The following is a 7,500-nucleotide window of genomic DNA, read 5'->3' as shown; positions in this document are numbered from 1 at the left end:
TCCTAAGGAATTCCGACCCCAAAGAACCCCTGGCCTTCTAAGGAACCCCGCGCTTCTAAGGAATCCCGGCTCCTAAGGAATCTCGGCTCCTAAGGAATCCCGGCTCCTAAGGAAACCCGACTCCTAAGGAACCCCAGCTCCTAAGGATCCTCTGATCTTAAGGATCTTCTGATCTTGGTACAAGCGCAGTGTCAAGCACGAAACAACAACTGGCTTACCTCCCATTTAATCAAATTTCTTTAACCGTTTCCAATCCCCGTCCCAGTACCCTTGCGTTTACTTCTCGCACCACCCCATCCACGTATAAATTGAACAGCCAAAGCGACATAACACATCCATAGCGAAGTCCCACCTTTATCTCAAACCACTCGCTCTCCATTTCTAATTCTAACAGTTTCTGCTACTCTCGTAAAAACTCTTAACTGCTTTTAATAGCTTTCCTCCTGTTCCATATATATATGCAATATCTTCCACAGTGCGTTCCTATCTACTCTGTCATAAGACTTTTCCATATCCATAAAGGCCCAAAAACCATCCATACCAAGTTAGTATTGTCTTTACATCCATTCCAAATGAAGTTTGGACATATAATAAGACAACTCAACGATATTCAACGTTCAAGTATTAGAAAAGTTGAACACGTCAGCAAGAAACTCGTGAATGCAGAAGCTGCTGCAAAATTTAATCATATATATATATATATATATATATATATATATATATATATGTATATATATATATGTGTGTGTGTGTGTGTGTGTGTGTTATGGAATTAATGAACTCTCCTACTGCGATTCGAACTCTCGCCTTAGCGACTTGCATATTATAAGGAGAAGGTCGTACCATCATGCCGCTACGACACTTCACAATGGAACGACTTATATTACGACCAAGTTGTTCCAAAGAGGGCACACGCGCTGGGACTGTACAGTATGTACTGTATTTCATGAAATATTTTATGCAGTCTCTCTAGTATGGTTGGTCTCTAATCAATGAGTCATTTGTGGTTAATTTTACCCTGATTCATGGTGTTTTTTATGCAATACGATTGGTAACTGAGGGATGTGAGCTAGGGTAGCCATTAAACACAATAAAGTATGAAAAAAGTGCGTGGTTTATCGTGATGATGAATTTTTATTTCACTTTCTTACTGAAGTAAACCCAAACAATTTAAACACAAGGACGTTATCTTTATAGAATAATGATCATGAAATTACTAAACATATAATATCAATCTTTTCTGCATTTAATAACATAAATCCTCAACATTGTTGTCGTCTTGACTATTCAACAAAATTTCCATAAGAGAACTTGATTCCTTCCGGCATCACTGTATATGTTATTATTCTTTTAAACAGAAAACATAGGTAATCTAGTTTGGCTATCTCTAATTTATTTTCTTTTATGTGTATCTCTGCTTAATAAGGCTTGATAAAGCTGGAACTAAGGAAACGTTCTACTAATAATGGCTTCTCCGTCTACACATTTGGTGTTTATTTCGATAGACTTGTCGGGAACTGCCAATTTCATACACATCTCTAATAATATTGGAAAAATGTTCTCTGTACATTTATCCTCCCCTCTGTATCGCTGAATGTTGCACGGTAAAAGTTGAATGTTAGTATCGCTTTGTATTTGACTTTATCATATGTGGTTATTATATCAGGTAGGGCGAGGGAAGTTGATTATGTTGCCTTAGAGAGACTTGAAGAATTAATTGATGTAATAGATAATCATCATAACAGATATATCTTCCGGGCATAATCCAGGTTAGTGATTTATAACTAAACAAATGTACATTTTGAGTAATTCTGCTTATTTCTATATACGTTCTTCATGCAATGGGTTTAAAGACAGTGTGTACATTTTATTATAAGGCGACCATAGTCAGATTATGCTTCTAATTAGTTATTTGTGGCTTTGTGGAGTTTTCCCTGAGCTTATCCCTTCTCTCTTATACAAGAAAATTTTTAATTCATGGACGTAAATTAACTATAACATTGGTCGTCAGAATGCCTCTGTTGATATGGAGTGTGTAAATTTTGTGGCATTCGCGCAGTTGTGTGCGTGTGCGTGTGTGTGTATGTGTGTGTGTGTGTGTGTGTGTGTGTGTGTGTGTGTGTGTGTGTGTGTGTGTGTGTGTGTGTGTGTGTGTGTGTGTGTGTGTGTGTGTGTGTGTGTGTGTGTGTGTGTGTGTGTGTGTGTGTGTGATTCACCATAGTCTTAGATCACGTGTTGGACTCGTGATCGATACCTATATCCCTCCCGGAAGAGCTCAGAACTCATATATAACCGATCTATTGGTAATGTTCTGACCTTACAAGCACACTCACACTCACACTCCCACCCAACTCCCCCAACTCCCCCCAACTCTACCAAACGCGCCATCGAATTGTGTGTGTGTGCTATTTGCTAGTTGTATTCCATGTGACTGAAGCTATGCTCATGGGGCATCGTCTCTGTCTCCATTTATTCAACTTTATTTTGAAAAATAATCTATGGTGTTGGCTTGGATCATATTTTCATCCAGCATGTTCCACAAGTGTGTGTGTGTGTGTGTGTGTGTGTGTGTGTGTGTGTGTGTGTGTGTGTGTGTGTGTGTGTGTGTGTGTGTGTGTGTGTGTGTGTGTGTGTGTGTGTGTGTGTGTGTTTGTGTGTGTGTGTGTGTGTGTGTGTGTGTGTGTGTGTGTGTGTGTGTGTGTGTGTGTGTGTGTGTGTGTGTGTGTGTGTGTGTGTGTGTGTGTGTGTGTGTGTGTGTGTGTGTGTGTGTGTGTGTGTGTGTGTGTGTGTGTGTGTGTGTGTGTGTGTGTGTGTGTGTGTGTGTGCATGTCATGAGAATGATGATGGTGGCCCACCCAGCTCTGCTTATTTATTTATTTATTTATTTATTTATTTATCTTATTATTATTATTATTTATTTATTTTTTTGCCAGACAAGAACCTGAGTGACAAATCATATGCAGGAATGATTATTCCACCAAACCAAAATTGAAGAGTGAGTTTGCTTTCTACATATTGTTGTCCAATAAGCTCCACATTATTTTGCGGTCACTGGTAAAACTGTATACATATTTTATTGATATGCAGTGAGCTATACAATCTGTCATCAGATAAAGTAATTTTTTATTATTTCATTTGTTTTTCTTTGGATATGAAATCTGAGTTTTTATGTTTTTAATGTATGTTGAGAGAATCCGTCCATCAAAAAATATCGTACGTTATTTGTTTAATAATTATTTTTCATTATAAACTGAAAGGATAATTAACATTACCTAACCTAACCTGCTAATCTTGCCCCCCAAGAATTATTATTGACTACTATTAGTTCACTATCCAGTGAACTATGTTGACTACTGTCTAATGAGGTGATTTACAATTACGCTTGTAGCCTTCATTTTTTTCAAATGAATATTTTTCCTGTGATTTATTTTAGCGTTTTGAACGATTCTCTCATACTGTCGGAAATTAGTCTTTTTTGGTTAAATCCTTCTATTACAAAGGAAAAACTGAGAAATCAAACTAGGCTAACCTAGTTTAAGCTATCGTAAGCTCTAAATTAATCTAAGTTACACTAGCCTAAGTTTAAACTAATTTAATCTTACCTAAGCTAACGTAACCTAAGCTATCCTAAACTCATCTAATCTAACCTCTTCTGACCTAACCTAAGCTAAGCTAACGTAACCTAAGCTTAACCTAAATAACTTAACCTAAGCTTACCTAACCTCAGCTAACTTAACCTAAGCTATCATAAACTAACCTAACCTAATCTATTCTAACCTAATCTAACCTAACCTAACTTAAGCTAACCTAGCCTAACCTATTCTAAGCCAAGCTAACCTAACCTAACTTACGCTAACCTAACCTAGCCTAACTTAAGCTAACCTAACCTAGGCTAGCCTAACCTAACCCAACCTGCTAAGCTCCTGAGATAGCTCTCTTCTACCGTCCAAGACCCGTAGACTTAAATCGAATTACTTTGTGGAAATGCAAAGACAGTACGACGCTATTCGTCTTCCGATTTGCATCTAACACAAAGTTATTCCGTTGCGGTACTCAAATTATTCATGTTAATTTTTTTTTTCAAAACTCCACAACTGCTCCTTTGCGACGAAGTAAACGAAGAAATGTCTTAGGATATGTAGACCTACTTAAAGAATATAGAATAATAGCTAGGGATGAGAGATGTGTAATTGCAAAATAGTATCTATCTCTCTCTCTCTCTCTCTCTCTCTCTCTCTCTCTCTCTCTCTCTCTCTCGTACCATTATTCCGTCATATTCACACGAGTTATCTTACAATGGCAGTTGTATAAATCCCCAAACATTGATGCAACGTAGAGTTGTTGATCAATTCGCCAATAAACATTTAAATATTCTCGTGTCCTGTACAATATTAGGACTAAGCATTTGAAGTGGCTAAATCAACTCTCTTTAAAGAATAGGGTCAAAGGCAGGACTTGCACTAATGGAATTAAGGGGGTTAACTCTCATTTCGGTGATTCGCTCGATCGGATTATGCATTTCTGGTCCTCCCAACCTTATTTTTTTATGTAAGACAATGGAAATTTAACGCAATGTACAAGGAAATACGATGCATCTGTGACAGAAATTTCATTGAAATCCATTAAGAAATGTTTACACAACAGACGATTTACTTGCAATTTTGAGTTATTTTTGAAATAACGTTTATTTTTCCAAAAGTATGAGGAGAATAATGATTTCCTTTGGTGTACAGTTAGTAGACATCCAGATGTACCTAAACTAGTATACTCGTAATTATAAGTGAAAAAGAAAGAAAGTCAGCCTTACAGCAAAAAAAAAAAAAAAAAAAAAAAATCACAACTTTAAAAAATTGTCAAAAATATATATCAAGTAGGTTAAGAATGAATTTACTAGTTTTGTTAGATATAAGTATCACAATCATTTTCCAACAAGAATGATCAAAATTGCTTATTTACACACGAAGTTATAGTTACTTTTGTGCGAAAAAACTAGTTTTGAGAAAATAGCATTTTTATGTTTATATATTCACTACTCCATAAAAGTGCCTCCAAAGAGTATCAAATGCACATATCTACTTACATAATCCTTTGACCATTTCTGGGAAGTAAGCAGCAGATGTTCATTACATTTCTTTTCTACCCATGCCAGCTGAGAATCGTGACAATCCTAACCTTCCATATCCTTCACATAATGAATGGTACACATGCATTACAATCCCTTTGCTAAGGTGAGTATTCTTGCACTTCTCAGGTTCAGAATGGAGCAAAATACTTCGGCAACTATCACATCTGACATATTTAGTTATGGAGTAGTGAATTTATAAACAAGAAATGTATAAAACAGGATAGCACGTGGAGAAATGACGCACGCATACGCTCAACCCTTTTTCGATTGCACTGAGTGTGGTGACTGCTGCCTAACCTATCGTACAACAATACCAGAGTATAAAATTCTCAAAAACAACAACAACAACAACAAAACGACAAAATACAAGGAAAACAAACCATAGCAAAGAAAGGGGCGTGGCTGACGGGCGGACCTTTAAATCTCTGGCCCTTTAAACCCGCCATTACCTGAGAAGGGTGGCGTTATACGTCTGGAAACCAGTCCCGCGGTGTTCAGGGACACCACACCAGTCCACACACGAAAGTTTGACAAAATCGAATATTTTTCACCGAAATGAGAGGCAACCCCCTTAAATTGGACAATTTTAGATTCAAGAAGGAAATAGGCAAGAAACGGTTTACCAAAGAGTAGTTAATGAATGGAATTGACATGGTAACCACGTAGTCAGCGCTGAAACTATCGGTTGTTTTAAGAAAAGGTTAGATAACTTTATGGATGTGGAAGACAGGTGGTAATGGACATGGAACTAGCTAGTGTAGGCCTTATGGTCTCGTGCAGTCCCCTTCATTCTTTTGTTCTCATACACTTTACGAAATTTAGATTGGTGGCGCTGGTTAAGCTCGCTCTGTTTTGTCCCTTTTGGTTTTAATTTACATGGTCAGTCTTATTCAAAGTAACAAGTAATTGAATGAAAAAGAGATTATGCACGCACACATACACACACATGAATACATATTACATATACATACATATATACATACATATGTATACTTATAAAATTCTGATCATCTTGTTTATCATCTTGCTTGAAACCGTCTACTGAAGAAGAAGAGATATGATGTCACGACTGAGGACCAGTCAATCAGAAGAGGAGATATGACGTCACGACTGAGGACCAGCCAATCAGAAGAAGAGATCAGAAGAAGAAATATGACGTTACGAATGAGGACCAGCCAATCAGAAGAGGAGACATGACGTCACGACATCCGCTCTGTGGGTCCCAAGGAACCCCAGCGCTGAGCACGTGACGTAACAACTGCTAATTTTCCAATTTGTCTATTTTTTAATTTCCAATTTTCCGATTAAATATTTTCTGACCGTTAATATTTAAAATTTTCATATTCAGTATTTAAAAGTATAACCAACTCCTGAATTAGCATCTATGAGGCATAATGAGTTTATTAAGATATTACGAACCGTATAAATCATATGACGTCACAATCTTCTGCATTTCACTTCTTATAACAACGTATTATTTAAAATTATATTTGTCCCACCGGGTCACGGGTGGTCTTGTATATATTATATGTACACACACACACACACACACACACACACACACGTGTGTGTGTGTGTGTGTGTGTGTGTGTGTGTGTGTGTGTGTGTGTGTGTGTGTGTGTGTGTGTGTGTGTGTGTGTGTGTGTGTGTGTGTGTGTGTGTGTGTGTGTGTGTGTGTGTGTGTGTGTGTGTGTGTGTGTGTGTGTGTGTGTGTGTGTGTGTGTAAAAGCAGCTGTTAAGATGATGAGAGCAGGTAAGGCACCAGGGTTGGATGGATGCCATGCAGAATCTCTGAAGAATGGAGGTACAGTTATGGTGGACTGGCTGGTGAGGTTATTTAATGTTTGTTTAAGAGAGGGTAGACTGCCGAAGGACTGGAGAAGTGCCTGTATAGTTCCGCTTTACAAGGGAAAGGAGGACAAGTGTGAGTGTAGTAGTTTCAGAGGGATCAGCTTGTTGAGTGTAGTTGGGAAGGCCTATAGGAGGGTCTTGATTGAGAGGATTAGGAGATGAACAGGGGGAGTAATTGGTGAGGAACAGTGTGTTTTTAGGACAGGTAGGGGTTGTGTAGATCAGATTTTAGTGGTAAGACAGATATGTGAGAAAGCTATAGGAAAAGGTAAGGATGTTTTTGGGGCTTTTATGGATCTGGAAAAGGCTTATGACAAGGTAGACAGGAAGGCACTGTGGGAGGTACTGCAGATATATGGGGTAGGAGGAAAGCTGTTAAGAGCAGTCAAAAGATTTTATGAGAGTAGTAGAGCTTATGTTAGGATTAGAAATGGAGAGAGTGAATGGTTTCAGGTAAAGGTGGGACTTCGTCAGGGATGTGTTATGTCGCCCTGGCTGTTCAATCTATACATGGATGGGGTGGT

The sequence above is a fragment of the Oratosquilla oratoria genome, chromosome 43 (genome assembly GCF_046742065.1).
Source record: "Oratosquilla oratoria isolate Oo_2021 chromosome 43, ASM4674206v1, whole genome shotgun sequence".
NCBI lineage: Eukaryota > Metazoa > Arthropoda > Malacostraca > Stomatopoda > Squillidae > Oratosquilla > Oratosquilla oratoria.
Note: the sequence above shows the minus strand (reverse complement) of the source record.